Below are 16,822 nucleotides of genomic sequence, written 5' to 3' on the forward strand. Positions count from 1 at the left end.
CTGCGACTCCCAATTTGTTTGGATCCATTAATCCATGTAAAGGCTGTTACATATGCGGATACTGTGTGGCTTGCAATAACATCGACAGAGGTACTACTTTTTCCTTGGCAGATGGCAGGCGACACTAACATCAGGGAGTATATCACATGCGGTACAACACATGTGATATACCATGCGACGTATGGGTGTCCGCAGGTGTATATCGTAATATCTTGGGAGTTACGGATCAGAACAAGGGACCACACGTCAGGGACATAGTTGCGACAAAAATGGTGTAAGATGTCTCGACACAAAACTTTGCAGCGACATTTTAGGACAACTCATAACTTCAACCCTAGTTCCCTCAGACCTGTTATACATGGAGTCTTCAGAGGGGGCAATCTCAAGAAACGCCTGGCCCAACGCTTACCAGGTGGATTGTTACCCTGGGGACTATGTCTCCGGATGGACTAAACAAATCCTTTAGTTTCTCCTCATTTTTATGATTGACCATCTGAGTTAAATATCTGAAATATCCTCTTCACGTGTGTTCTTTTCATTATATGTTTTTCTTACCTCCTTTTTATTACCCTATATTGGGGTGTCTTGCCTGTATTGATGTGCACCTTCCTTTCTATTAAGACCTCATGAAATCATTCCTCCTGGTCCTTTAATGTGCGTCTTTTTGGTCCAAACGATGAATGGTTTTTAGGAATTTCGACAACCTATCAGCACAATGGATGTATTTTTAGTATGATGCTGTTTTACATACATGCACATACTGCCTATACTGTAATTATGACATACATATTTATAGTATTATTACTATTACTTATCTTTACATTTTGAGGAATATGTGCATCTATTTAGATTGATTCTTATATTGTATATGTGTGTGCTGATTTGGCTGTGGCAATGTATTAAGCACATTTAGTCCCCGCGACACCACTATGAGCACTTTCCTTCTTGAGGTTGCCCCTGTGTGCGGAGGTGACGCGTTCCTCCTGTTATCAGGAGCAATCTCGATGATGTGCGATCACAGTGGTAATAAACCATGTGACCATGTGATTCTCATGTGACCTACACTGCTATGACGCCAACGCTGTGAAGCCAGGCCTCTACAACAGCATCCTCTGATATTATTAGAGTGGTGAGCGCATGCTCGGTGACGTGTGTTACGTAATTGATCACGTGGTCACTCACAGGTCCTTTTATAAGGTCTTGCAAGGCTATGGAGACTATCACAAACCTCTGAGAAGAAGCGGACAATCCGCCTGAGAAACGGCTGTCAGGCTCTTCCCTTCAGTCCACATGCCCTGCTTATACCCCTGAGACTACTGGGTAAGACAACTTTGTTGCAAACACATTATAATTAAGAGTGCAAGTTACCATGATATTCTCTACATGAGCACAATCTTTATATTCATTACTAACGCTGTGATTAGATGTTGCTACACAGGCGACCTCTTGTGGGAATTAAATGTATTTTCCCTTTACCACTGTACTTTATGTCTTTACCAATTTGAGCAGATGATTGAATCTATTATATATAATATTCTGTAGGTTTAGCTTGGGCACTGTGTCCAATTCCTGTCTTGTATTAAATCTTGTATTGTTTTAATAAATATTTTTGTAATTGTTTAATAAAGATTCATTAATTATACATGTAAAATCTCCATTGTTTTTTAGTTTGCAGCTGATCAGCCTTGCCTATTTTCATGCCAGAAATATTTGGAGAAACAAATTGACTTGGCAAAGGGCTCCATTAATAAAGCGAAAATTAAAGGGGATAATGGGCAACCTGGCGTGACCTATTTGTAGTAGGGACGGGTTAGAAAGTACAATTGATGAGTAAATTTGTGCAGTGGTCAATGTGTTAAGTACCATAATTGAGGACGAGATAGGACCAGAGATGCCAAATTTTATGAGCACTTCTTGGAGGTAACCCCAGTGTAATCGATTGAATGCTTTCACCGCATCCAAGGACAGAAGCAAATAAGGCATTCCACGAAACCCCACCTTAGAAATAATGTTGGTAACGTGACCTGTACCTTCAGCAGTTTGACTTTTTACAAAACCCACCTGATCCTGTTCTGTAAGTGATAAAATATTAAGATTAAGAGATATGGCTTTAGTGTATAGTTTAGATCTGAATTTTAAAGGGTTATTGTCTTTAACGTTGGCTGGCTTAGGTAGTGTAATAATGAAAGCCACAAGCATTTTTTTAGGATACAATTTAGTCTTAGCGGCTTTATTAAAGTCTCACTAAATAAGGAGCTTGCAGCAATTAATATTTCTTATCATATTCGTTTGTGACACCATCCAGTCCTGGGGCTTTGTTAAGCTTTAATAACTCTACAGCTTTTATTTCTTGAAAGGTAAATGGTTGGGAGACAGTTTGTATGTTCAGGATTCAATTGAGTTACCTTTATTTTATTCAGAAAGGAAGCTCTTGTAATCCGGATGGAGAGTTTTGGTATCTGTTTCCAAGATGTATAATTTGTGATAATTAGGAAACTCATTGGTAATGTTCTGAGGATCTATTAATTTACATTTGTCAGATGAGTAGAAGAAAGATATACGGGATGGAGCGGTTTAAGATTTTGTTTGCTAAAAAGGGAGCTTCTTACTGTGCCAATAATGACAGTACTTTTTTAGCGTTTGTTCATGTTGGTGAACTTTCCTCCCACCTCTCCTCTAACTCTCTCTTCGACAACCTCCAGTCCGCCTTCCGTCCACATCATTCCACTGAAACTGCCCTGACTAAAATTACAAATGACTTACTTACTGCCAAAGCTAACAACCACTTCTCTATACTCCTACTTCTAGACCTATCCTCAGCCTTTGACACTGTCGACTACTCCCTGCTACTACAGATCCTCTCTTCCCTTGGTGTCAGAGACCTCGCCCTATCCTGGATCTCTTCATACCTTTCCAACCGCACTTTTAGTGTCTCCCACTCCCACACAACCTCTTCATCCCGCCATCTCTCTGTTGGTGTCCCTCAAGGCTCTGTCCTGGGACCCTTACTCTTTTCCATCTATACGTTTGGACTGGGACAACTCATAAAGTCCCATGGCTTCCAGTACCACCTATATGCCGACGACACTCAAATCTACCTCTCTGGTCCAGATGTCACTTCTCTGCTGTCCAGAATCCCAGAGTGCCTATCGGCTATATCTTCCTTCTTTTCCTCTCGCTTCCTAAAGCTCAATGTGGCCAAAACTGAACTGATCATCTTTCCTCCGTCTCACCTACACTCCCTACCTGATCTAGCTATTACAATAAATAACATCACGCCTTTCCCAGCACCCAAAGTTCGGTGCCTCGGAGTGACCTTGGACTCTGCCTTGTCCTTCATACCACACATCCAATCCCTCACCGCCTCCTGCCGTCTTCAACTCAAAAATATTTCCAGAATCCGTCCTTTCCTCAATTCTTAATCTACAAAAATGCTAGTGCATGCTCTCAATCTCCCGCCTCGACTACTGCAACATCCTCCTGTGGTCTCCCTGCTTACACGCTCGCCCCTCTCCAGTCCATCCTTAATTCTGCTGCCCGAATGATCCACCTCTTTCCTCAATACCACCCCGCTTCTCATCTCTGCAAATCCCTCCATTGGCTCTTAATCTTCCATCGCATCCAATTCAAACTACTAACACTGACCTACAAAGCCATCAATAATCTGTCTCCTCCGTATATCTCTGAACTAATCTCTCGCTACACTCCAAAACGTAATCTTCGGTCCTCCCAAGATCTCCGTCTCTCATTCGCTCCTCATGCAACCGACTCCAAGACTTCTCCCGAGCATCCCCAGTCTCCTGGAACTCGCTGCCTCAACACGTCAGACTATATACTACACTTGCAAACTTTAAACGGAACCTGAAAACTCATCTGTTCAGAAATGCCTATAACCTTCAATGACCCCACTGCCCCACTACCGTGCGGAGCTGCCGGACCACCCCCGTGCGGGGCTGCCGCCCCACCACCATGCGGAGCTGCCGGACCACCCCCATGCGGAGCTGCCGCCCCACCACCGTGCGGAGCTGCCGCCCAACCTACACCCCGCCTACTGTCTCCTCCCCAAAACCCTTTAGAATGTAAGCCCGAAAGGGCAGGGCCCTCTTCCCTCTGTACTAGTCTGTTTATTGAAACTTGTATATGTTTTCTGTATGTAACCCCCCTTCTCATGTACAGCACCATGGAATCAATGGTGCTCTATAAATAATAATAATAATAATAATAATGTTGGTAAAAATGTGCATGCAGTTGGTTTTAAAGCTGGGATATCTCTAATGCTCGATCATTGGAAAATTATAATTTATTGAGATTATGGAGGGTACAAAGTTTATTTTGTATATCTGTATAAAGTAACTGCTTATCATTATTGTGGAATGATTGTTTGATAAATTGACCTCTTAAGTATCTTTGTGCGCACACAAGAGAGTCGTATCCAAGACTTCACTATTATCATTTAGTTCAAAATAATCCAGGATGGATTGTTGAAAGTATGGGGAAGAGAGCGGATGATTTAAAATGTAGTTGTTTGAACACCAAATTGGGTTGGGAAAAGGTTTGAATAGCTCTTTTATAGATAAATACAGGCACGATCTGACCACGTTATAGCAGCAAAACACGTTTGATTCAGTTGAAGTAATGCTGCTGTAACATTTAAAAGCTAAATAATCAGTAAAACCTAATCTCATGTTTCTTAAATTTCTACATGATACAGATTATCGGAATTTATACTTCTTAGCTCAAATGGGTTTATTATAATCACCTCACATTTTCAAGGAAACAAAACTTTCCTTTACTAAAGAGGCAGTCGCTTAGATAGCAAAGGAACTGCTCCTCTTTGGTGAAGTGTCAGAATACGGTTGCCAATTTCAAGAGAAGGTTCCACAATTGGGGCCACTTTAGGGAATTCATTCAATCAGGATTTAAATAAACACGCACTAAGATTGGATCCTTACACCTAAACCAACATCTGAACCTATCACACGGCTAAAAGGTACTTATGATGACCAAACTGATTGCATTACAAGTATCCTCAGAAAATATTGGGGGATTCTCAGGGCAGATCCCGATACTTCTGGTTTCATATTTGTATCCCCCTGTCATCTTAAGGAAGGGGAGATCTATCAAGGTCATGTGGTACACAACCATCTCTCTATATAAAAAATAAAAAAGCCGTTACCTGGTTGGACAACATATCACTGGGTGCCTTCAGGTTTGATAACTTTAGTTTTGCCAACATGTCACTCCTAATACTTTTAGAAGTGTTGTTACAAATTGGGTCTATAAAAACGACTTTGCCAATTGTAAAACCACTGGTGTAGTGTAGCTGTGCACCTACACTTGCCCCAAAGATTAAGTAGGAAAAACGACACGACAACTTCAGGTTCATATTAGCGAAAACCTTGGGGATTTTAGACATGGCAGGGAGACCCCTTTGGCACATCATGTTAATGCCGTAGATGGTAGCGATATACTGTTTCATTTCAAAGTAAACTATCCCACAAAGTGATTGGGATGAAAGGATATTGCTAAGGGAAAGCAGGTGGATTTTTTGGCTTGAGTTAAGGCCCTGTCACACACAGAGATAAATCTGCGAAAGATCTGTGGTTGCAGTGAAATTGTGGACAATCAGTGCCAGGTTTGTGGCTGTGTACAAATGGAACAATATGTCCATGATTTCACTGCAACCACAGATCTGCCAAAGATTTATCTCTGTGTGTGTGACGGGGCCTTTATACTCAGCCCCAAGGACCTTAACCAGCAATTAAGCTTTGTTAGATTTATTAAGTCTGTCCAGCTCTAGTGGTATTTACACTTTAGCATACCTTTTACATACAACCTCCATTTCTGGTATAGGCCCTAGTGACCACTGGTATTTTTTATAAATTGATGATCATTTGGTCTTGTATATATTTTTTTTAAATTGTTCGTGCACTTATTGGGATCAAGATTGTATTATTGTCCTGTACATTTTTTGATAATATCCCCAACTAATGAAGAGTATAATCATGTCTGTCCCTTATTATTGCGCTATCTATAGTCCAGATCTACAGTGCTTCTTGTCCACATCAAATATCATGCTGCCTATTTGTGCCCATAACTCATAGGGGTATTTCTACATCTGCTATATCTGTAGTATTATGCGTTTACATACGGTTTTTCCATACAGCGTGCATGCGCAGCTAGCAGGCAGTTGTTGAAACGCATTTGCATCCCACCACTCTCTAGGGTGCGTGATTTCTCATCCCTACTATATGATAGACGTTTAATTCGGCTTCTGTTATTACGTCACATCCGGCGTGCTGCACTAAGTGGAATCCCACGATGCATTCCATTGCCCATCAGGTCACATCAGGTACGCTGTACTCAGTGAAGCCCAAGATGTGATCCACCGCCTATAACGTCACTTTCTACACTCCAGAAGCGATATTAATCCTGGCCATATATGGCGCAGTTTCCTCTAATGCCTGCATATGTTACGGCACAGCGGTGTCACATGCTGTATTTTCTGCATCCTGGTCTTCTTCTCCAATGCACCACACAAGTGGAACCCATTAACTCCAAAACCCTATCTCTCCTATGGATAATGACAAAACAAAGAAAAAATAGTGTCTTTTAGTCCCTAAAATAAAAGTATTTTAATATAAAGATCCAGAGTTCTGTGATCAGTAACCTGTAATGATCAATCTCAGCAGCAGGCGGAGGATGATAGAACTGACATCCTGATATCATTCAGAACTTGTGTTATATATTCTGGATTTTACTGTACTTTTGCATTCTTGGCCATCCATTAAAAAAAAAATGAAAATACCGAATATAAAAGTATCAAACACAGCAATAAATATATGAAGATGACCAAATGTGTAAAGTGAAAAAAAAATGCTAAAAAGGCTGTTACACTAGTGATGTGTCGGTCGGGAACAATCCGATCCAAAGATCCGGCTCCTTGCTGTGACTGACAGGAGCTGGATCCTCAGTGAGAGCCACTAAATTCTCTAAACGGCTCTCAGTGGGCGTAAAAAAAATGGGTGTTTGGTGGGCAAAACCCCGCCCACTTAGCAAAGTAATTGGTCAGTTGGGAGTGGGCAGGGTTTAGCAGCGGGTAGGCGGGGTTTCAGCATCGTCAACAAAAGATTAAATGTGTGTTTACCTGTGGTGAACACATAATTAATAGGGAGCCAGGAACGAGCCAAAAGAGTCGGCTCTTTTTGGTAAACGAGGCCATGGGAACCGGATCACCAAAAAGAGTTGGACTGCCCATGACTATGATACACCAATGAAGTGACAAAATTATTCATGAAAAAAATTCTACTAGAAATGAATGTGAAAAACTTGCAAAAATGTGAAGCGCTGAATAAATATATGGCCAGAATATACTGTATATACAGTATATCCATCACTGCCCACACTGTGGGTTGGGACTATCAATATACGGACAATTTGAATTTAGCAATTATAAGGCTCCTGTCAGGTCTGATAACGCTCTTAACCTGCATCTATCGGGTTAATCAGCAGTTTAATACTGTTTGAAAGGTCCTGGCCGATGTACTGGAAATGCGGCTTCGAGGAAAACGTTTACGTTACTTCTCTCAGTAGCCCCCGGTGCTAACACCGCTCACAACACGTGGACAGCCTGCTCTGCACTAATACACTGCACCGCAAGAAGTGAAGGTGCCAGAGCGGTGGCAACAATTTCTCCGGACACGCCTGTATGACTAAAAGCCTACTGGGGGAAAAGTTTATTTTCATTTTCAGTACTGCAGCTGGCATCATCCAAAAGGCCCCGTCACACACACAGATAAATCTTTGGCAGATCTGTGGTTGCAGTGAAATCATGGACATATTGTTCCATTTGTACAAAGCCACAAACCTGGCACTGATTGTCCACAATTTCACTGCAACCACAGATCTGCCGCAGATTTAGCTCTGTGTGTGACAGGGCCTAAACCATATTAACCTGCAGATATCCGCAGGGTCACTTGAAATATTTTTACCAGGCCTTTGTGGTTGTAAATTAAAAAGTGAGAAAAAAAAATACTTAAATATCTTAACAAGTAAAGTTAAAGAGCACATGTAGTATAAAACCCCAAAATAGCCTTAGTGAAAAAATAGTGGTATATGCTCTAGTCAGGAACTGGTAGAAATGGGGGTATATGTTCTAGTCATGAACTGGTTAATGGTGACTTGTTTTTGTAAAGATGGAGTCAGTACATTTCTAACGGCTCAGCCCTGGTGTCAGCCTCATTCAGACTTCAGCGATTTTTTTAACAAAAAAATTGGTCTGAGTTTCAGCAGTGGGTTTTTTTTGTCAGTTTGTTCAGTCAGATTTTATAATCAAAGTTTGTCCGATTTTTTTCATTTTTTTCTTGGATGAAAAAGCAAAAAAGAAGGGAATTTTGTTTACTTACCGTAAATTCCTTTTCTTCTAGCTCCAATTGGGAGACCCAGACAATTGGGTGTATAGGCTATGCCTCCGGAGGCCGCACAAAGTATTACACTAAAAGTGTAAAGCCCCTCCCCTTCTGCCTATACACCCCCCGTGGTCACACGGGCTGCTCAGTTTTGGTGCAAAAGCAAGAAGGAGGAAAAAACAATTATAAACTGGTTAAAGTATGCTCAATCCGAAGGAATAACGGAGAACTGAAACCATTCAACATGAACAACATGTGTACACAAAAAAACAGGGGCGGGTGCTGGGTCTCCCAATTGGAGCTAGAAGAAAAGGAATTTACGGTAAGTAAACAAAATTCCCTTCTTCTTTGTCGCTCCATTGGGAGACCCAGACAATTGGGACGTCTAAAAGCAGTCCCTGGGTGGGTAAATAATACCTCATAATAGAGCCGTAACGGCTCTGGCCTACAGGTGGCTAACCGCCGCCTGAAGGACTCGCCTACCTAGGCTGGCATCTGCCGAAGCATAGGTATGCACCTGATAGTGTTTTGTGAAAGTGTGCAGGCTCGACCAGGTAGCAGCCTGACACACCTGCTGAGCCGTAGCCTGGTGCCTCAAAGCCCAGGATGCACCCACGGCTCTGGTAGAATGGGCTTTCAGCCGTGAAGGAACCGGAAGCCCTGCAGAACGGTAAGCTTCGAGAATTGGTTCCTTGATCCACCTAGCTAGGGTTGATTTGGAAGCCTGTGACCCTTTACGCTGGCCAGCGATAAGGACAAAGAGTGCATCCGAGCGGCGCAGCGGCGCCGTACGAGAAATGTAGTACCTGAGTGCTCTCACTAGATCTAACAAGTGCAAATCCTTTTCACATTGGTGAACTGGATGAGGATAAAAAGAAGGTAAGGAGATATCCTGATTCAGATGAAAGGGGGATACTACTTTAGGGAGAAATTCCGGAACCGGACGCAGAACCACCTTATCTTGGTGAAACACCAGGAAGGGGGCTTTGCATGACAGAGCTGCGAGCTCCGACACTCTCCGAAGTGAAGTGATTGCTACTAGGAAAACCACTTTCTGTGAAAGGCGTGCGAGAGAAATATCTTTCATTGGCTCAAACGGTGGTTTCTGAAGAACCAGCAGTACCCTGTTCAGATCCCAGGGTTCCAACGGACGTTTGTAAGGAGGCACGATGTGACAAACCCCCTGCAGGAACGTCCGTACTTGAGGAAGCTTGGCTAGGCGCTTCTGAAAAAACACAGAGAGCGCAGAGACTTGTCCCTTAAGGGAGCCGAGTGACAAACCCTTTTCTAATCCGGACTGAAGAAAAGACAGGAAAATGGGCAAGGCAAATGGCCAGGGAGAAAAACTCCCAGCAGAGCACCATGACAGGAATATTTTCCACGTCCTGTGGTAGATCCTGGCGGACGTTGGTTTCCTAGCCTGTCTCATAGTGGCAATGACCTCCTGAGACAATCCTGAGGACGCTAAGATCCAGGACTCAATGGCCACACAGTCAGGTTCAGGGCCGCAGAATTCTGATGGAAAAACGGCCCTTGAGACAGTAAGTCTGGACGGTCTGGTAGTGCCCACGGTTGGCCGACCGTGAGATGCCACAGATCCGGGTACCACGACCTCCTCGGCCAGTCTGGAGCGACGAGGATGGCGCGGCGGCAGTCGGCCCTGATCTTGCGTAACACTCTGGGCAACAGTGCCAGAGGAGGAAACACATAAGGGAGTTGAAACTGCGACCAATCCTGAACTAAGGCGTCTGCCGCCAGAGCTCTGTGATCGTGAGATCGCGCCATGAATGCCGTGACTTTGTTGTTGTGCCGGGATGCCATTAGGTCGACGTCCGGCATCCCCCAGCGGCAACAGATCTCCTGAAACACGTCCGGGTGAAGAGACCATTCTCCTGCGTCCATGCCCTGGCGACTGAGAAAGTCTGCTTCCCAGTTTTCCACGCCTGGGATGTGAACTGCGGAGATGGTGGAGGCCGTGGCTTCCACCCACATCAAAATCCGTCGGACTTCCTGGAAGGCTTGCCGACTGCGTGTCCCGCCTTGGTGGTTGATGTAAGCCACCGCTGTGGAGTTGTCCGATTGAATTCGGATCTGCTTGCCTTCCAGCCACTGCTGGAAAGCCTTCAGGGCAAGATACACTGCTCTGATTTCCAGGACATTGATCTGGAGTGAGGACTCTTGCTGAGTCCACGTACCCTGGGCCCTGTGGTGGAGAAAAACTGCTCCCCACCCTGACAGACTCGCGTCCGTCGTGACCACTGCCCAGGATGGAGGTAGAAAAGATTTCCCCTTCGATAGTGAAGTGGGAAGAAGCCACCACCGAAGAGAAGCTTTGGTTGCTTGAGAAAGAGAGACGTTTCTGTCGAGAGACGTCGGATTCCTGTCCCATTTGCGTAGGATGTCCCATTGAAGAGGACGCAGATGAAACTGCGCAAAAGGAACTGCCTCCATCGCCGCTACTATCTTCCCTAGGAAGTGCATGAGGCGTCTCAGGGAGTGCGACTGGCCCTGCAGGAGAGATTGCACTCCTGTCTGTAGTGAACGCTGTTTGGTCAGCGGGAGTTTCACTATCGCTGCTAGAGTATGAAACTCCATGCCAAGATATGTTATCGATTGGGCCGGTGTCAGATTTGACTTTGGAAACTTGATAATCCACCCGAAACTCTGGAGAGTTTCTAGAGTAGCGTTGAGGCTGTGTTGGCATGCCTCTTGAGAGGGTGCCTTGACCAGCAGATCGTCCAAGTAAGGAATCACTGAGTGTCCCTGAGAGTGGAGTACCGCTACTACTGAAGCCATGACCTTGGTGAAGACCCGTGGGGCTGTCGCCAGGCCGAACGGCAGTGCCACGAACTGCAGGTGCTCGTGTCCTACGGCAAAGCGTAGGAAGCGCTGATGCTCTGCAGCAATCGGTACGTGGAGATAAGCATCTTTGATATCGATCGATGCGAGGAAATCTCCTTGGGACATTGAGGCGATGACGGAGCGGAGGGATTCCATCCGGAACCGCCTGGTCTTCACGTGTTTGTTGAGTAGTTTCAGGTCCAGGACAGGACGGAAAGACCCGTCCTTCTTTGGAACCACAAACAGGTTGGAGTAAAAACCGTGACCCTGTTGCTGAAGCGGCACAGGGACCACCACTCCTTCCGCCTTTAGAGTGCCTACCGCCTGCAAAAGAGCATCGGCTCGCTCGGGAGGCGGAGAAGTTTTGAAGAATCGAGCCGGAGGACGAGAGCTGAACTCTATCCTGTAACCGTAAGACAGAATGTCTCTCACCCACCGGTCTTGTACCTGTGGCAGCCAGATGTCGCAAAAGCGGGAGAGCCTGCCACCGACCAAGGATGCGGTGTGAAGTGGCTGCAAGTCATGAGGAAGCCGCCTTGGTAGCGGCACCTCCGGCGGTCTGTTTAGGACGTGAGTTAGACCGCCATGAGTCGGAGTTCCTCTGATTTTTCTGAGGCCTTTTGGACGAGGAGAATTGAGACTTGTCCGCGCCCCGAAAGGACCGAAACCTCGACTGTCCTTTCCTCTGTGGGGGTCTGTTCGGTTTGGGCTGGGGCAAGGATGTATCCTTTCCCTTGGATTGTTTGATGATTTCATCCAAACGCTCGCCAAACAATCTGTCGCCAGAAATTGGCAAACTGGTTAATCGCTTTTTGGAAGCAGAATCTGCCTTCCATTCCCGTAGCCACAAGGCCCTGCGGAGTACCACCGAATTGTCGGCTGCAACCGCCGTCCGGCTCGCAGAGTCCAGGACAGCATTAATAGCGTAAGACGCAAATGCCGAGGTCTGAGTGGTAATGGACGCCACTTGTGGTGCGGACGTGCGTGTGGCTGCTTCAATTTGCGCTTGACCTGCTGAGATAGCTTGCAGCGCCCAAACAGCTGCGAATGCTGGGGCAAAAGAAAGCGCCTATAGCTTCATAGATGGATTTCAACCAGAGCTCCATCTGCCTGTCAGTGGCATCTTTGAGTGAAGCCCCATCTTCCACTGCAAGTATGGATCTAGCCGCCAGTCTGGAGATTGGAGGATCCACTTTGGGACATTGAGTCCAACTTTTAACCACGTCAGGGGGAAAAGGATAACGTGTATCCTTAAGACGCTTAGAAAAACGCTTATCTGGACAAGCATGGTGATTCTGGACTGCCTCTCTGAAATCAGAGTGGTCCAGAAACATGCTCGGTGTACGCTTGGGGAACCTGAAACGGAATTTCTCCTGTTGAGAAGCCGCCTCCTCTGCCGGAGGAGCTGAGGGAGAAATATCCAGCATTTGATTGATGGACGCAATAAGATCATTCACTATGGCGTCCCCGTCTGCAGTATTAAGATTGAGAGCGCCCTCAGGATCAGAATCCTGATCAACTGTTTCCGCTTCATCAATCCGAGATTCCCCTCGCTGAGACCCTGAACAATATGATGATGTTGAGGGAAAATCTAAGCGAGCTCGCTTAGTCGGTCTGGGGCTGGGGTCTGTGTCAGAACCCTCAGCCCGGGATCTATGAGATACCCCGGGAGGACATTGTTGGTCCAACTGAGGGGGCCCAGGGAACACAGATTCAACAGAGTCCCTGTGCTGAGATATCGGCCTGGACTGCAAGGCTTCTAGTATCTTAGCCATAGTGTCAGAGAGTTTTGCAAACTCTGTCCCTGTCACCTGGACATTGTCAGCAGGTGGCTCCCCCTGGGCCCCTCTTAGCAGAGGCTCTGGCTGAGCAAGTGTCACAGGGCCCGAGCACTGTACACAATGAGGGTCAGTGGAACCTGCCGGTAGCGGGGTCGTACATGCGGCGCAGGCAGCATAATAAGCCTGTGTTTTGGCACCCCTGCCTTTTGTGGGCGCCATGCTATTATCTTCCCTAAGCAACACAATAGGGTATATAGCCAGAATGAACTGTGCACCATACAGTGTAAATTGTATAGTTACACTACTGCACAATGGGGCTGGCACCACAGGTGCTGCTTACCACCCGCTTAAAAGCGGTTGTGAGGCCACCGAAGTCCCTGCCTGGGTCCCCCAGACCTTGTCCCCCTCTGCTGCGTCCGAGGAGCTGACAGGAATGGCTGCCGGCGTCCTGAGGAGAGAGGGGAGTCGTGGGCGTGGCCTAGAAAGTGCGGGAACTGGTGCCTGCACTGTGCACAGTGAGAGGGATGGAGTATGCAAAGCATGCTCCAGCCCTCCGTGCTGCTCGTGCTGTGCAGCGTCCCGCCTTTCTCCTGCCTGTCAGGGGTGAGGGCGGGAGGAAAAGGAGACCAGGCCGCAAGTCAAGCCGGGGACTATAGTAATAAGCGCTGCCGCCGTATAAGCGCGGCCAGCGCGGAAGTCCCCGGCGCACTACAAGTCCCAGCCGCGCCACAGTGTTCTGTGGCAGCGGCGGTTAGCGCGGCGGTCCCTAAACATAAACACACTCAGTAACGCTGAGTGTGTAATGGCACATTAAACCCTGTCAGCGCCGCGGTCCCCGGCGTACTAGCACACCCAGCAAAGCTGCAGTGTTGCTGTGCGCGGACCCCACAGGGATACAGAGTACCTTACAGAAGCAGGGCCATATCCCTGAACGGTACCCGGCTCATATCCAGCAGGCTCCACAGGAGATGTGGATGAAGCACGGTCTCCTGTGCCTGGAGACCGATAGGATCCCACTTCACCCAGAGCCCTGAGGGGGATGGGGAAGGAAAACAGCATGTGGGCTCCAGCCTCCGTACCCGCAATGGATACCTCAACCTTAACAACACCGCCGACAAAAGTGGGGTGAGAAGGGAGCATGCTGGGGGCTCTATATGAGCCCACTTTTCTTCCATCCGACATAGTCAGCAGCTGCTGCTGACTAATCTGTGGAGCTGTGCGTGCATGTCTGCCTCCTTCGCACAAAGCAAAAAACTAACTGAGCAGCCCGTGTGACCACGGGGGGTGTATAGGCAGAAGGGGAGGGGCTTTACACTTTTAGTGTAATACTTTGTGCGGCCTCCGGAGGCATAGCCTATACACCCAATTGTCTGGGTCTCCCAATGGAGCGACAAAGAAAACAAGTTTGACTATGTTTCCCATTAGTGAAACAGATGTTACAGATGGTGGCAGAGTGCCGAGAGATTGTTCCTGGACCCATAGACCTGCACTGCTGATATAGGTCTGACGCATGGATCATTATCGGACGGCTCTACGTTTCTGTGCAATCAGTCCACGAAAAACCATGGACTTGTGAAAAGCCATATTCACTATCGCAGCTCTGAGAGTGATCCGTGAGAAACATGGATCTCACTCATCCGAGAAAAAATGAGGAATGAATGAGGCCGAAGGATTTAGGATCAGCACAGAGCTGCCAGATTGCCTGATATCCAGTACATACACCCGGGACGTGTGCGTGTGTGTGCGTGTGTGTGTAAATATATATATATATATATATATATATATATATATATATATATATATATATATATATATACACATATATATCTAGTATCAAGTGCCAATGATACACGATTGGCTGCGGTTTCTGGAGGATCATCTTCATGATATCAGTGGAGGTCAAAAAGATTTTATTATGTTCAGTTTCTCTCAGTTTTCTATTCTGCAATTTTTTTAAGTCAATCGGAGAAGGCAAAAATACCTATAAGAATTTTTGTTTTCTTTTTCCATCTTAACCCCTTTTCCCCTGGGGCAATCTTCTGGGTTTTTTCCGCCCCTTCTTCCAAAAGCCATAACTTTGTTACTTTTCCATATGAAGACTTGATTTTTGCAGGAAGAGTTGCACTTTTTAATGACACTATTCATTTTGCCACATATTCAACTGGAAAATGGGAAAAAAATTAAAGTGCGATGAAATTGCGAAAAAAAAGTGCAATTCACGATTGTTTTGGGGGCTTCTTTCTTTACCATGCTCACGCTATGCTAAATCTGACCTGGCAGTATCAGTCTCCAAATCAATACGAGTTTGTAGACACCAAACCCATATAGATTTACTGTTATCTAAGGGGTGAAAAATATTCAGAAGTTGGTAAAACATAAATATAAAACTGTTCTTTTGTCGCCAGGTTCCGTCACCCGCTCCGTTCTCATTTCTCGGATCTGGGGCTCAGTGACATCTTATTTTCTTACGTCTTGAGCTGGTGTTTTTAATGATACAATTTTTGGGTAGATATGATGTTTTGATCGCCCGCTATTACATTTTTATGCAATGTTGCAGTGACCAATAAAACGTAATTCTGGCGTTTTGCTTTTTTTTCTAGCTGCATCGTGTGCCAATCAGATTAATTGATTTTATGTTTTGATAGATTGGGCATTTCTGAACACGGCGATAACAAATGTGTAATTTTTTTTTACGTATTTTCAATGGAGCAAAATGGAGATGATTTTAACTTGTAGGTTTTTTCATTTTTTTATTTATATTTTTTAATGATTTTACTAGTCCCCTTAAAAGACTTTTTTTGCCTGCAGTGTTCGATCACTTCTGATGAGAGCGAAGCTTCAGCCTCATCAGCACCGCTCTGTACAGCAGAAACGCTGATCTCCTGAGTGCCGGCGTTTATGTCACAGGAGAGTAAATGGAGGCGGCAAAAGGGAGCCTGCATTAAAGGGACAGACCTGGCCAAGGACGTATATATTGTGGCCATGAGGGGGTTAAAATGTGAATTTTTCGCACTATTTCCTATTATCACTATTACGCTTTTTTCTGGGTTTTGATGCTGTAAAATGATTTTCTCGTCTTTTGACCTCATTTATACGGATTCTGATGATTTTCGGACCCTCTTTTGCGCTCTGTGCGGTATTTTTCTCTCATCCCTATTATTGCTGTTATGTATAATTATTGCTGTATTTTTCGAGTTCGGTTTCGTCACTTTTGCGCTTCCGTTCCATCAGATTTTCCCCCTTTGATGTAATTACACAGGATTTGCTGATTTTTGGATTATTTTGCACATTTTCCTCAGTATTTTCTCTCTGATGATTTCTCTATTTCTGAGGTTCGGTCACTTTTTTCCTGCATTTTCCGATTTTGGGTTTATTTTCGGAATTTTTTTGCCCTCTGTGCGGCATTTTCTCTTTTTTACCTTCCTATTTATAATGGCACATGTAATATTTAGGGATTGTGTAACATTAATGGTGATTCTGAGCATTGCCGCCATGCTCGTCGTAATCTACCAATACTGCCAACATTACTATCTATAGAGGCCTCATCCGCTGCTCTGAGTGATCGTCTCTGCAGGAACCATCTTTTGTGAGGTGATTTTACCTCATGAAATCACTAAACCCTGCCCCATATTCACACTGGCGCCTTTACACTGAGCTGCGCCGTCTGCCCTATATCTATATCTAGCCTCTTTTCCCTGTATAATTGCTCCATAGACTGGTTGTGGCCGCACTATAGAGACAGCACAGCTCATTGTCACAGCTCTCCCCTGCACTGTGCGATAATAATGGCGC

At 45.5% G+C, this 16,822-nt stretch overlaps 1 long non-coding RNA gene across 1 annotated transcript in view; it reads left to right on the top strand.

The window, feature by feature from the left end:
• The first annotated feature begins 1,162 nt into the window (after positions 1-1,162).
• The window catches only part of LOC142265719 (uncharacterized), a 69,805-nt gene continuing 54,145 nt past the window's right edge, over positions 1,163-16,822 (top strand). The window contains exon 1 of the long non-coding RNA XR_012731976.1: positions 1,163-1,320. This is a non-coding gene — a long non-coding RNA (uncharacterized LOC142265719). The remainder of the gene's footprint in view (positions 1,321-16,822) is intronic.

Source organism: Anomaloglossus baeobatrachus, unplaced genomic scaffold, assembly GCF_048569485.1.
Source record: "Anomaloglossus baeobatrachus isolate aAnoBae1 unplaced genomic scaffold, aAnoBae1.hap1 Scaffold_2756, whole genome shotgun sequence".
In the NCBI taxonomy this organism is placed as follows: domain Eukaryota; kingdom Metazoa; phylum Chordata; class Amphibia; order Anura; family Aromobatidae; genus Anomaloglossus; species Anomaloglossus baeobatrachus.